This window comes from Stenella coeruleoalba (genome assembly GCF_951394435.1).
Source record: "Stenella coeruleoalba genome assembly, chromosome: 2".
NCBI lineage: Eukaryota > Metazoa > Chordata > Mammalia > Artiodactyla > Delphinidae > Stenella > Stenella coeruleoalba.
Genome location: NC_137147.1, coordinates 144,277,635 through 144,293,333, shown reverse-complemented (window position 1 = coordinate 144,293,333; position 15,699 = coordinate 144,277,635). Strand labels below are relative to the sequence as shown.

General features: G+C 45.3%; 1 long non-coding RNA gene across 1 annotated transcript in view; it reads left to right on the top strand.

The window, feature by feature from the left end:
- Positions 1-15,699, top strand: part of LOC307181990 — a 112,782-nt gene that overhangs the window by 71,834 nt on the left and 25,249 nt on the right. Inside the window, exon 5 of the long non-coding RNA XR_013827092.1 lies at positions 14,219-14,370. This is a non-coding gene — a long non-coding RNA (uncharacterized lncRNA). The remainder of the gene's footprint in view (positions 1-14,218; positions 14,371-15,699) is intronic.

Here is a 15,699-nt window from a genome sequence, read left to right as displayed (position 1 = left end):
GGGTCACAAAGACAAGATGGACAGAGATCCGAAGGTTGGGGAAACCTTGTCTCTAGGGAACCCAGAAGGCTTCTTGGAGGAGGCGAGCCTGATCCTCTGCAGGCCTGTAGGCCAGTCGGCCCTGCTGGGGGCAACTGGGGGATGGGGGGCCGGCAGGAATGCCCAGAGCAGGAAACCAGGCAGTATCCTGAACCTACCCTGATCCTAGGCCGATCAGACCTGGATGGGAGCCAGCAAGTGAACTCATTTCCCCAGGCTGGCTCCGAGCCGCGGTGAAGGGACTTGGCCCAGGGATTGGGACTCAGGCTCAGCCCACTTGTCTGGTTTTGCAATAGCTGACTCCTCTGCTGCCCCAGCCTTCCCTAGAGGCTTCCTCCTGCTCTACCCAGCACACTAATCTCCTGCTGGAAGACGCAGCCCTCCCGGCATGACAGCCCAGAACCTGGGCTGAGGACATGTGGCACTGGCCCAGTGATCCCTTCCCGGGCCTTGGGGACTGAAAAGTAAAAAGTGACCCCACAAACATCCCCTGCAGAGCGAGAGGGAAGTGATTTAGCTCCCAAGGCCTTGGGAAGCACCTCACCAATGGCCATTGTCGTATTATTATTGTTGCCATCATCACTGGCTGGCTTCAGAGTCTCCCACACTTTCTTGAATGACTTTCTTCCCCTTTCCTTGACTCCATTCCCTTCCACCTTTCTCTGTAGCATCTACCTCTCCCACTCAGCTTCACCTGTGTCCCAGGCTTCAAAATATATCTTCCCTTGTCTTATTCCATCAGCACCTGGGGAGTCCCTGAGACTCAAAGCCATCCTTTTCTAACAGATGGTTTATCTGTGAGTTAATCTGCTAAACGAGCCCATGCTGACATGTGAGAGAGGCAGGTGGCTCCACATGTGGCCTCTCACACACAGTATGGGGAAGACACAGACCTTACTCTAATACGTGTTTATTGAACAACTATTTAGCGCAAGGCACTGTGGGGGACTTGGTCAATGTCCTCCAAAGCTGAGAAGGGTACTTGAGAAAGATACTGGAAGAGGCATTTCCTGAGCTTAGTTCTCATGTCTGTCTGTCTGTCTGTCTGTCTTTGCGATTTGTTCATGTTTTCATATTTCAGCCGTCAGATCTAACTCTTCCCCAGGACACAGTCAGGAGGATACAAGAAAAAGAATGTCAGAGGGAAAAACAAAGAGAGCCCACAGAAACCCAAGCTGTGTATGAAAAAAGAGAGGCAATGCTGAGCTGTGGCCATGGGACTCTTTCCCTTCCAACATCAACCACGGTGGGGAGAAAGAGGGTGAAGGATGTCCTCCACCCTTAGTTAGAGCTGCCGGGGATTGTAGAAAGTTCCACCAGAGGTCTGGCCCGCAAGGATTGAGACGAGAGCCTGGGTTGTGTTTTAGATATTAGGCAACTGAAAATAGAGTCATGAGCCCACTCTCTTCTCAATCCCATGGGCCTCCCTGGAAAGCCATACTCCGGAACAGTCTGGGACCCACAGAGAGAAAAGCCTGAGTAATCACGCCAGTGTAACTAGAGATCCTTCTTATCCATCAATGTGACTCAGCCCTGTGCCACAGTAAACTTTCCTTTTTGTTTCTGTGAGCACCGCAGCAGGGCTGGGTTTCCTGCCCTGGAGAGGGACCCGCCAGCTCACTCTGTTCCCTGCAGTCTCCTCTCTCTCCTCCGAAATTCCTGGGAAGAGGCCCCGAGCAGAAGCCAAATTGATGCAGAAGATGCACCACGATGTGGTTGGAGCCCAGAAACTCACTGTGGGCACAAGGCTCCTTGGGGGCTTAGCAGCCAGCAGTCCTGCTTGTGTTCCAGAAGCTCTAGGATGGATGTCCCCTCCTAACTTAAGCCAGAAGGACCCTGAGGAGAGCTCTCTACTAACTTGCAGAATGAAGAGATTTCTTTTATTCCCCCTTTTCCTTCTTTTCAAAAATCATTCTTCGGAAGCTGCTGCATAGCACAGGGAGATCAGCTCAGTGCTTTGTGACGACCTAGGGGGTGGGATAGGGAGGGTGGGAGGGAGGCTCGAGAGGGAGGAGATATGGGGATATATGTATGCATATAGCTGATTCCCTTTGTTATACAGCACAAACTAACACAACATTGTAAAGCAATTATACTCCGATAAAGATGTATAAAAAAATCATTTTTTGACAGTGGAGAAGCTCTCTAATTTTTTCCTAATTAGGTAAATAATATATACTCTATATTATATTTTTTTAATTGAACACCACAAAGAAGTTCAAGGAAAATAAAAATCGCCTGAATTCCCAACACACTGAGCTATCACCACTAATAATTTAGTAGCCATCATTTCATTCATCATTATATGCAGATACACTCACACACACATATCTTAACATGAAAAGGATGTCACGCATGATGCTTAGTCAGAGACACTTTGACAGTGTGTTTTTGTTTAGGTTTGGTTTAGTTTGGTCTGGTCTGAGCTGGTTTAGTTTGGTCTGCTCTGGACTTGACTGACTTGGTTGGGTTTAATCGGGTTTAGTCTGGTTTAGTCTGGTCTGGTTTAGTTCGGTTTGGTTTGGCTTGGCTTGTTCTGGTCTGATCTGGTTTGATTGGTTTTAGTTGGATTTAGTTTGGTTTGGTCTGGTCTGGTCTATCTTGATTTGGCCTGGTTTGGTCTGGTCTAGTTTGTTCTGATCTAGTTTGGTTTGGTTTCGTTTACTCTTATCTGATCTGGTCTGATTTGGTGTCATCTGGTTTGGTTTGGTTGAACTTACCTCCCCGGTTCCCTCCTTGGCATGCATCCTCAAGTACCTTTCTTCATGAGGGGACTGGGAGCATAGTTAATTTCACAAAAACTGAGACTTTGCTGTATACATCTCTCCACACCTTGCCCTTCTTTTTCCTGATACCTCCTGGAAGTCCCTCTGAGTCAGTTGGTATAGATCCAACTCATTCCCTTTAATTGTTGCCCAATATTCCATGGTATGTGTGGACCGTATACACTCAGCCATTTGTCCACCAAGAGGCTATGGCCTGATTTCCCGTGTTTGGCCACTGCACGCGTGTTTCTGTCAATGCCAGTATGCTATACACACCTCCAAGGACAGCATTCACATAACTGTGCCACCCTGCAATTAATATTATCCTGTGGCTAGTCTTCCATTCTGATACTTTTATTCCTATGAGATGCACATCCAACAGTGAGCTTGCTGGGTCAGAAGATATGTGTGTTTTTACTTGTAATAGGTGTTGCCATATTGCTTCCGTCTCCTCAAAAAAAAAAAAAAAAAGATAACTTATATTTCCATTGGCAGTATATGAGCAAAAATTCCCATCATCTCCCAATTCCAACAATATCCCATTGTTACTTTGTGTAACAATGTAAGTAACAATTGTTCATTTTCTAGGTTGGTAACGAGGCTGAACATCTTTTCATATGTTTATCAGTCAATTTGGATTTGCTCTTTAATTTTTCTATTGAGCTGCTTATCTTTTTAATTTAATTAATAAGCATTTTCTATTATAGATTTTCATCCTTTATCTGTCATATGCAATGCACATCTATTCCCTGACCCCAACTTTATTTGCTTTTTTATCTTATTTATAGTATCATACATTTATTTCAAATTTAGTATAGCAATTTAATGTAGTAATTCATCTATTTTTCATTTATAGCTTTTAGGTTTATTGTCTTAGTTTGAAAGGTATTGCTATTCCCTACATTATACATGTTTTCCTAGATTTCAATATTTTTTGTTTTATTTTTTACATTTAGGCCTTTCATTGATCTAGAATTTATTTGTAAATACAGTATAAGAGAAGGATTCAACTTTATTTTCTTTCACATGGATGGCCAGTGATGCCATCATCATTTATTACAGAAATATTCATTCGCAACTGGAATAAAATGTCACCCTTGTCACATATTACAGTCACAAACATTGTGACTCTTCTGGTGCTTTCTGTTGTGTTCTATCCATCTATTCCTGTGCCAGTACTCTTCTGGCTCTGATTGCAGAGACTTTGTGATATGTTTTAATACCCTGTAAAGCCCTCTAGCCTTGTTTTCCAGAAGACATATGAACCATTGAGATCCCAATTAGAATTGTATTACATTCTTATTATATTAAGTTTTCTATCCAAGAACTTTTTCAGTACGTGGGCCTCTCACTGCTGTGGCCTCTCCCGTTGCAGAGCACATGCTCCGGACGCACAGGCTCAGTGGCCATGGCTCACGGGCCCAGCCACTTCACGGCATGTGGGATCCTCCCAGACTGGGGCACGAATCTGTGTCTCCTGCATCGGCAGGCAGACTCTCACCCACTGCGCCACTAGGGAAGCCCCTTCTTAGGATTTTTATTAGGAAAGGCTGCTGAATTTTACTGAATGTCTTGTCAACCTCCATTGATCTGATCACATTTTCTTCCTTTAATCTGTTGATGAATATAGAAGTAGAAGTCTAAATAAAACATTAGCATTGTAACAAAAGAATAATATACTTTGATCCAAAGGTTTATCCCAAATATCAATATGTAAGAATATGTTGGTATCTCTATTCACAAGTTAGATTATTTAGTTTTTGTTTTTGTACTGCTTCAGGTTTTATGTATTAGTTTACAGCATTGATCTACTCAAGTTTTTCATCTCATTGCATCTATTTTTGCTTCACCATTTCTTCTAGTTTTCAAATTTGTTGCTGTAGTCACACCTTCCTTTGCCTACAATTGCTCTGATTCCTTCTACACCTGTGGTCACACCTCCCTTCCTCAGGGCTGGTCTTCTGTACCTCTGCTCTCATTTTCTTTTCCCCTTGGTCACATTTTTTTTCTATTTTCATTGGGCTTTTCAAAAATAGGAATGATGGTTAACACTGAAATCTGGCTATTTAAAATCTTACATACATGTTTTTACTAAGTGAAGTAGTGTGGTTGCTGTCCCATCTTGACCCTCCTTGATTGACACAATTCCTTGGGTGTTCTGACTCTTTCACCTGAAAAGGTGACACCCCCACCACCACCACTGTGACAGAAGAGGCCCCATGAGACTGTTTTTTCCAGATGAGAACTCTCGGTTCCTGATTCCTGGCAGAGGCCTGGGCCCTGCTGGCCCTTCAGGAATGTTGAGAGGAAGGATGCAGGAAAAGTTGAATTTGTCCCCTAGGATGGTTCTAAAGGAATGGGAGAAGGGAAGAGATGTTTCAATCACGCTCTTGCTCTCTCCTTATTACAAAGGCAATATTTACTCATTGAAAAAAATTAGAAAATATGGATAATCAAGAAGAACATTTAAAACCACCCACCCCCCCACCCCACACACGCACACCCAGAAATTAAATGTCACTAATACACACCACTGTTGAGGTGGTGGTTCATGGCAGCCGGGGCTCAGCATCAATAGACAAGCTCCACTAGCCACTCCGGTGGGACCTCAGGCAAGCGAGTCCACCTCCTGATCCGCATTTTCCTCATCTGTAAAACAGAGAGAATACTTCACCACACAGGTTTGTTATAGGATCAACTTAAATAATATTTACAAAGCACTTGATACATAGTAAGAACTCAAGGGACAGGTATTATTAATAACATACTTTATATGTCCACTCAGTCTTTTCCTCTATGCAAATCTACATGATATAGACACATACACCTATGCAGTAAAAATGGAAGCTGGGTCCCGGTACATTTCTAGAATAAGCGGTGAATGCTCTTATTTCACCCCAGCACATGAGTTGGCTTGCTTTCTACACCCTCAGTCCACACACAGCATGCACGCTTCTCCTTGGCGGTCAGACTGGAGCCTGCCTCTCACTTCAAGGTGTGAGCTCCTCCTAAACTCACCTGGGGGTTATTAGTGGACAGGATCAAAGGAAACCTAGTTGATGTTTTTTCCTTCAGTGTGACCCATGTGTTCTACATCCTACTCTTTAGTGCAATGATACTTGTCAGAATGAAGCAAGAGTTCACTATTTCCAGCGTCACAGGGTATAAATAATTTAAACGCACTCCAAAGATACTGTTTTAAGCTGGACTGCCCAGACAGGCTGGACAAAGGGAGGTTGAGAGAGTCATTCTATCCTGTCTAATCCTGCAACAGTCTGGGAGGGATCTCAGAGATTCCCTCATATTTGTAAAATATCTAATATTTATAAAATTCTCTTTTCTAAAATTTATACAATTATTTCAACATTTGGTATATTTCTGTCTGTACCGTAACACTTGAGTCTTTATTCAGCTTTCGTTGTCTAGAGTTAGACATGGAGTGGATACTGGTACTGCTCATTGAACAAATGGATGAATGAGTGGGTAATGATCTCCTGCCCAAGCTAGAAAGTAAAAGAGAACTAAATCCAGAGCTAAAATCCAGATCTCATGACCCCTGACCCCAATTCTGATATCTTTCTGTCTTTTCACTAGGATAAATTATATCCTATACCAAACCCAAACAGCCGTTTTCAGTCCTGTTCACCCTCCATTCATTCATTTAGCACATAGTCATTGGGCACCTACTGTGTGCCAGGTGCTTCCTCTAATAGTTACACGGACAGAATTGTGAATGATGACCTTGGCCATTGCTCTTATCAGAGAGTCCAAGTCGTCCAACCCATGCTTCCTGGGGAGAGCCCACTTCTCTTCTCACCCAGCTCTAGCCCGGCCTGATAAGAGAGTCAGGATATGGAGGTGGAGGTAGGAGGGAGAAATATCATTCTAAGGGCTTCCTGTGCCCTGATCCCTTCTTTGGGTGCAGAATCCCAGGTTCTCAAGTCCTTCCCCCCAACCCCTCAGCTCCCTTGGTTCTCAGCTATTGCACTTCACCCAGGTTGTGCTGCCTCAGGCTTCAGACCTCTTCCTCCCCCTTCCAGGAAGGATCTAAGTCCACCTGTACCCTGTTCATTGGTCACCTACAGCATGGCCTCTCTCCCCACATGCTTCAACTTCTTAGCACATTCTACCTTATGTTCTGGTTATCCAGTGTGTATCTTATCTCCTCTACTAGATTATCAGCTCCTTGGTCTCAGGACCCATGTCGTATTCATCTTTGCATCTTCAGCTGTGCCTGGCATGGCGCCTCATAGTGAATATTGCTTAATCCTTGTTGAATAAATGAATGGCTGAATGTGCAGTGGACGAGGAAATGTTATCTGATGAGACAGAGGTTAGAGAGAACAGGATTATTTGCTTAGCGTAAGAAATGAACTAGAATTGAGGGGAACAGAGGAGAGAAAAGAGGAAGGGAGAGAGTCTGTGTACATGGCAGGAACCCAGGTCAGTAGAAATGGCCAAGGGACTTTTTCAAGAGCAGAAGAATTTGATATTTGAATCTGGAGTTTATAGGGTGTGATGGAACCATGTTTCACCATATCCTCAATCTTCAGTGACACATGCTGCACTTACAGAAACCTTGTATGAATTATTTTTTTCTGTGGGAAATCAAAGAAATGGAGCGGTGTTGCACATCTGGAGTGAAGCCAGAGAGGACAGGTATGGGGAATCCACAGAATTAATTCATCAGATCCTGGCACTCACAGCCCACGGTGATGAGGAAAAGCTCAAGCTCCCTTCCCCACCAGAATCCATGGAAAAATTAGGAGGGAGAGGGAGGTTCCCACCACACATGGAATGAGGTTGAGCTTACTGTATTTCATTTGAACCTTAAAGGCCAGGATACTTGATACCTGGCATATGAATGAATGATAAATTAATTATTGCTAAAGTGTTAACGAGCTATAGTAGCTTAGTGGCTTACTGTCCTCCCCCTCCCCCCAATAAAAACATTTCCAATGGCCATCAGTGTCTCATGGAGTGGCTTCAGGGTCCATGAGAGAGATGCTTTTGAGCTGAGACAGTTATCTGAGGGTTCTTTAAGTGTATGAGTCCTGATTCCAAGGACCTTTTTAACCCTACCTTGCTAGATAAGTCACTGTCCCAGTGAAGCCAAAGATGAGTGGCTAGAAGCATCTGACCATTGTTACACGCTGCCAACCAACCCAGTGGGCACAGCAGGAAGCTAGGCATTAAAATGATCTGATTTCAAACCCCAGTTCATGAGTTCATGTGAGTCTAAGCAAGCCAGTTCATATCCTTGAGTTTCTGTTTGCAGACCTGTCAAACTGTGGAAATGTCACTGTCTGTGCCAATGACACAGTGTTGTAAACCAGGAAGCTTGGGCTTCCCTGATGGTGCAGTGGTTGAGAGTCCGCCTGCCGATGCAGGGGGCACAGACTCGTGCCCCGGTCTGGGAAGATCCCACATGCCGCGGAGCGGCTGGGCCTGTGAGCCATGGCCGCTGAGCCTGCGCGTCCGGAGCCTGTGCTCCGCAACAGGAGAGGCCACAGCAGCGAGAGGCCCACGTACTGCAAAAAAAAAAAAAAAAAAAATCAGGAAGCTCTCTGGGAAGCCCAATCAAAGGGCTGGTTCTGCCATGGGCACAGATTGTATTTTACTTCATTTTAAACACAGTCCTTCATGGAAACAACCTAAATGTACATCAACAGATGAATGGATAAAGAAGATGTGGCACATGTATGCAATGGAATATTACTCAGCCATAAAAAGGAACAAATTGAGTTATTTGTAATGAGGTGGATGGACCTAGAGTCTATCATACAGAGTGAAGTAAGAGAAAAACAAATACCATATGCTAACACACATATATGGAATCTAAAAAAATGGTACTGATGAACCAGTGGCAGGACAGGAATAAAGATGCGGATGTAGAGAATGAACTTGAAGACACGGGGTGGAGGGGAGGAGAAGCTGGGACGAGGTGAGAGAGTAGCACTGACATATATATGCTACCAAATGTAAATAGATAGCTACTGGGAAGCAGCCACATAGCACAGGGAGATCAGCACAGTGGTTTGTGACGACCTAGAGGGGTGGGATAGGGAGTGTGGGAGGGAGACTCAAGAGGGAGGGGATATGGGGATATATGTATACATATAGCTGACTCACTGTGTTGTATAGCAGAAACTAACACAATGTTGTGAAGCAATTATACTCCAATAAAGATATAAAAAATTTAAAAAAAAAAAACCACAGTCCTTGGTTTCCATGGGCAATCTTGATTCTGCTCCACACTCAGTTCCAAACAGAAAATGGGGAAGTGCGTGGAAGTCATGGAAATAGATGTGCAGGCAACTGGCTTCAAGAAGTGATGACAGAGAACAAAAAAGGTCACAAGGTGGGAATCTGAAAAAACAACAGCTCTGAGAACAAGACAGACCGAGCTATTTATAGGGCTATAAAGCTCCATCACCCCATAAAACTTAATAATCCCTAGCAGGATCTCTGGGGAGGTAATGGGCAACCGAGCCGTTCTGGCCAAGTAAGTGATGGCTCAAGCCAATTACTAGGTCCTTCCTTAGTGCTCGAGCACATACTGCAGACAGTGGCTTGTGTTCACAGGGATGGCCTTGCAGCACCAAGAAGAAGCTGGATTGTGTTGCTCCATGTTTACTAAGGAAAGTACGTACCGGTGAAGCATATTTTAGAAAGATTTTTGTTAAAATGGTAGCAAGGGGAAGTGGGAAACTCATGCAGACGTGGATTCAAACCCAACTCCATCCTAACCAGGCCACTGAAGTGTGCAAGTTAACACCTCTGAGCCTCAGTTTCCTTATTGGCACGATGGGAATAGCAAGAGCCACCTCACAGAATTGTTGAGGGGCTTCGATAACACACAGCCAACACACAGGTTGCCCTTAAAAGATTAGATTTCAGTGATCAAGGAAATTTGCAGATCTAAAGCGCTGGACCCCTGCCACAGGGCTGGGTAAATGAAGCATTGCATCATTATTGCCACTTGCATTGCTGCTGCTGCTACTACTACTGCTAATACTAACCTCGTTGTTACTCCATTCCCATGGAGAGAATAAGGGGCAGCCATCGACCATAAGGGCAGGAAAGAATTTATCAGCAGAGGTAGGCTGTCAGTTCACAGACTCCTTCCTCAATGAAAACTGCTCTCACCACGGGCCTCTCCCAGGCAGGTGGTCCCTCCCTGCTCTGCTCTCCCCAGACATTTGTCCACACTTCCGTTAGTCAGGCTTTCCGATCTTCTTGGAGGTGCTTTTTAACGACGGGTAAGAGCAATCCATTGCATTCAGGAGGACTGGGTTCAAACCTATGTATATCCCTGGCCAAGATATTTTACTTCTCTGTGCCTCATTTTCCAAATCTGTAAATGTGGCATCATAAATTACCTATCTCATAGGGATAGTATGAGGATGAGTTGAGTTCTTACATGTAAATTTCTTGGAGCAGTGCTTGGGGGCATCGTAAGTGTCGCCAAGTATTAGCTAGTTATGATGAGGATGAGTTGTATATACTATGTATATATTTATGTGTGTGAATATATAAATGACACCTCATACAAATGGACATTGGGTAAGTGTTTTATAAATGAAAGTTGATGGGCTGGGAGAAGCTCTGACTATTTCAAAGAATTGCTGGGTAGCTTTGCTAGAGGGGCTGTTACCTTTCCTTTCTAATCAATAGGCTTCTGGTGGTGGGGAGAGGGTTGTGAAGCAGAAGTCACTGAATCCCTTTCTTGATTTTACGAGACTCCCTGTCTTGTGATAGCACAGAAGAGGAATTCAGAGGATGGAGACCCTTGCCGGAGGCATTCAGGAGAGGAATTCCATCTGCCCTCCTATATAAACAAACAACGCGGCAGGGGCTAGTCCCTTCTCTCCATAGGAAACCACTTGTTCCCATATTTTGTTTTTGCCCTCCTCTGCCTTTATAGGATGATAAATCACTAAAATGTGATGTGGCTTCAAAAAGCTAACGGTGCATTTTTTTTTTAACATCCAGCTCAGCAGATCTTCACATGCATGGGAACTTGCTGTTCCACAGAGACTTGAAAAGGTCCCCAGGAGCCCTCCCCCCATCAGAGGTGGAGCAACAGCCTCTTGTGCAGTTCCCATCCCCCTCTGCTCAGGGACTAAGAGAGACGTGGGGAGTCTCTAAATGACCTGCTAAGAGCAGGAGGCACAGCTAGGAGTTAGAGAGACTTGGACTGAAATCTCAGTGCTGCCACGTTCTGGCTGTAAGAAATTGGATGAATTGCTTAAATTCTCTGAGCCCCCATGCCTACATCTGTGAAAGGGGGACCAAATCCCCCCCTCCAAGGACTGTTATGTGGATTAAGTGATAGCTAGTCATAAAGCAATTAGCACATGGAAGAGACAGCCAATGTGTGGAGCTGTCTTTGGCCTACATAGGAATGTATAGTCCCTGGAAAGACGTTCATCCTGAGTTGAGTCCTTTCATGCCAATGCCAGCCCATGGACGCGTCCTGGAGTTTGTGCACATCATTTAAGCGCTCTGCCTCAGTTTCTTCTGTGCAACATGAAGATAAAAATAATTATCCAGCTTACTTCCCAAATTTACAAGAAGGTGGAAAAGTTTATGAGTGTACTTTGAAAGTTCTTCGAAAAAGTAAAAACTGTTTAACTTCTTTTTTCTAAAGTATCAGCACCAGAATTTCTTTGATTTAATCAAGATTTGCACTGTGGCCTTTGATAGACCAAAGTAGACCACCACTCACAGATGAGACTTTAACTCATTAGAGGCACATTCACAGAAAAGCCTTGCATGACTTTAATTCTCACTGCAGTGTCCATGACTGATAGCAGAGCCTTTATAGAGAGAAGATTTTGATAGAGCAGAGGAGGGAGTGAGCACAGAAGCATCTGTGGGCTCAAAATATGCTCCCCAGAGGGGCACCTGAGAACATCAGAAACACGCTTTGCCCAACTCATCCATAGCCTTTAGGCTGGTCTGGACACACAGTTGTTCTAATTCCTGTGTTATGCTGTCCTCTCTCAGGACCAGCTGCCTCCATCATTTAAAAACGGAGAGGCAAGAAGAGCTGGTGATTAAAAGGTATCTCGTTTCATAAACAAGTGTTCTTGCTACAAATATTCCAGCAACAGGCTGCCTAGTGTCCCCAATCTACCGAAATCCAGGACAAGTGTTCCTGCCAATCTCCAGCCATCCATCTATCCGGCAGATCCACAAATCATCATGGAAGTTAAAGAGCTGCTGGTGGTCGCAGCAGGGTGACCTGGATCCTCCCTGTCACCCATCAAAGCCCCCTGGCCCTCAAGTCCCACAACAACAGTTCCTCTTTTTGTCATCAGGCCCAGGTGATGAGCTCAAAGAATGCCCCAGAGGGAGCCAGGAATGTCTTTGTCTGGCTTGGCAAGTGGCTTGCCTGCCCTACACTGGTCAGGATGTGGGAGTGGAGAACTATTTTTGTTTCCTTCTGGAAGTGACCACAGTGACCAGGGCCAGCCACAAATCTGTTAACTGCCCTGAGGGAGATTTGCCTCCCTTCAAAGGACAGTAGGAGGAAAGCTTGTTTGGGAAGCCAAAGTGTCTCCAGGTGCCACATTCTACCCCTGGGCCACAAAATGAAACCAGGGGGGCCTATCTGGATGAGAATGAGACTCTTCACTAGATTTTCAGACACCCCCCCCAAGCCTCTGCTGTTACCAAACCAAACTTGGGTCCACTTGCCTATGCAGTAAAGCCAATCTCCTGACCGGGTTGTGGCGAAGGACGGTGCGGTGTTTATTGCAGGCACCAAGCAAGGAGTTCAGGGCGGCTAATGCTTAAAAGACCCCAACTCCCCAAAGACTTTCAGGGAAGGGTTTTTAAAGACAGGGTGAGGGAGGGGTTTGGGGGGTACGTGATCAGTTCATGAACAGTCTTCTGATTGGTTGATGGTGAGGTAATCAGGGGTCAACATCATCAACTTTCTGGTTCCAACCCATCTGGGGTCTCCCTGCTTGTGGTCAGCTTACAGTTAACTTCTTCCACCTGGTGAGGGTTTCAGTCTCTGCAAAACAGCTCAAAGGACATGGCTCAGGATATTGTCTCTAGCCCTTGAGGAGGAACTAAAGGTCCTTGACTTTGTTTAATGGCTAAACTATTTTTATTTTTGCCTTCCTTGCTTGTTCTCCTTTCTTTCTTCATTTTCTCAACTTCTCTGATTAAATGTACGCTTTGGAACTCAGGGAAGCGTAGGAGGCTACAGTTTTTGAGGCAGGCAGAGGACATGGGTGAGGAAGGCTGTTCTGGGAAGGTTCCATAGGGTCCTGCTTGGATACACTGCCACCATGGCTATCGGTGACTGACTTTCCCACTGGTGCTTCACTTATTCAATCAGTCAGTGATGTGTGCCTGGCCCATTGTGTGCCAGGCACTGTGCTGACAGAGAGGAGAGGGGTCTGTGGAAGGATTCCAGTTCCACACCCTCCAGTTTCACTTCCCGGGTCATGAGGAGGTGGGAGGGGGAAGGGAGATTGCTACTGTCTTTGGCCCCGGAAAAATGCTTCCACTCCCATGTGAAACGCTTTCCCTCAGTGAGCTTCTGCAGAGGTGGAACAGGTTGAAACCTTCTAAAGAGTTTCTGTTAAATTCTAAGAGTACAGAGAGGGAGAGGGGAGGATGAATGGAACTATGGTTTATTCAACTGCTATTTGTTCAACAAATATTTAATGAGCCAGTATTATGTGCCAAGTAGTGTGCCAGCAATGAGAAAACAGGTGGAAAAGGGCTATCCCCTGACCTCAGGGGATTTGATAAGCTCAGATGCTGAATTCGTGGTCCACTGGTTCCCAGGGAGTAGCACCCCACCGCCTACCCGACCCCTTCCTTCCTTCCACTGCCAGTCATTTTATTAAAAAATGAAAGCCTGAGGTAATTTGCTCTCCCATGTCAGCTAGGAGGACTTAAACTCGCACAGGCTAAAAGTTCACACTAACAGGCAGGATTAATTAGTAGTTGTCATGGAAATGGAATATCATTAATTATACAATTTGAAACTGTTCAAGTCCACTTGCACCAAAATTACATCCTGAAACTACAGCATCACAAAGCCTTCACACACTCTTGACTCATATTTGAGTCATGTACAACACTTAAGTATTAAATATTATTTGCAAAACAACCAGTATTGTCCATTTATGTGCGATGGGGTAGGAGAGTTGGTGCTCCACACACAGAAGGATGTCTGAGCATGTGGCCCATTATTCACACCTAACACACATCAGTACATCTGTTTTGAAATGCCGTTGCATCCAGACTGTTGTCTAGTGAATAAAGCCTCCTATGGGCCCCATAAAGTGTGCAAGGTGCCTGCATTAGTCGTTTACTGTTGCATGACAAATCACCCCAAAATGTAACAGCTTGAAACAGCAATAATCATTTCACATTTCTCACAGTTTCTGTGCGTCAGGAATTTGGGAACAGCTCAGCTGGAGGCTCCGGCTCAGGGTCTCTCCTGAAGTTGCCGTCCAAGTGTCAGCTGGAGCTGTACCTGAAGGCTTGACTGGGACTGGAGGATCCTCATCCAAAGTGGCTCACTCTTATGATGGTGAGTTGATGCTAGCTCTTGGCCAGGGGCCTTTTCCCTCCATGTGGGCCTCTCTGTGGGGCATCCTGAGTGTCTTTAAGATATAGCAGCTGGGACTTCCCTGTTGGCGCAGTGGTTGAGAGTCTGCCTGCCGATGCAGGGGACACGGGTTCGTGCCCCGGTCCGGGAAGATCCCACATGCCGCGGAGCGGCTGGGCCCGTGAGCCATGGCCGCTGAGCCTGCGCGTCCGGAGCCTGTTGCTCCGCAATGGGAGAGGCCACAACAGTGAGAGGCCCGCGTACCGCAAAAAAAAAAAAAAAAAAAAAAAGATAAAGCAGCTGGCTTCATCCAGAGCGAGCAATATAAGAGACCAGGGCTGAAGTGGTAGTGCCTATCCTTGGTCCTAATTGTCATTTGTACGATATATCTTAGTCACACAGGCAGCCCCGACTCAGTGTGGGAAGGGCTCATACAAAGGCTTGAATACCAGGAGATGTAGATCCTCGGGGGCCATGTTGGATGCTGGCTACCACCAGTGTTGATCATTGCAAATGCTTCCTCTGCTCTCCAGCGTAGTCAGGCAGCAGGATAGTCCCATCCATCAAATCTCTGCATATTTGAGTGAAGCTATGTGTAAATTGATGGATTTCAGAGCATTCTGTAATAATAAAATAGATAATACCAAAACAGCAGTGAATACTATTTGGACTGTTTTCGGACATTCAGAGGTCTCTTGATTCCAGAATCTACAGATAATCACTGTTAACATTTCAGCATATGTCCTTCCAGGTCTTTTCCATGTCCTTTCCAGTGGTTCTTCTCCTAACAGCATTTAAAGGTGTTTATGTCTGTCCCATCCTAACACCACCTTTCCTTATCCTCTGTTTCCCTTCAGCTGTTACCTTATATCTCTTATCACCTCCACAGTCTAGCTTCTTAAACAGCTTGGCTAAACTTCTCACCTCCCGATCGCTCCTCACACCACTTAAACTGGCTTCAGTCCCCACTATTCCATGGGAGTTGTCCCTACCACAGTCACCCATGACCTTCTCATTGCCAAATCCAGTGGACACTAAGTCCCTTTCTTTTCTGACCTCTTAGCGCCATCTGATGCTCTTGACCACAAATCTCCCTTCCCTGGTTTTTCTCTTACTTCCCTGACTGCTCCTTATCCGTCTCCACTCTGGGCATTCTTCTATCCACCCCTTAAATGTTGGGGTTCATTACTTCTATCCACCCCGTAAATGTTGGGGTTCCTCAAGCCTCTGTCCTAGACCACTTCTCACTCTACACGTGTTGCCAGGGCAACCCCGTCCATCTCCGCACCTTCATTTACCAGCTATAAGCCA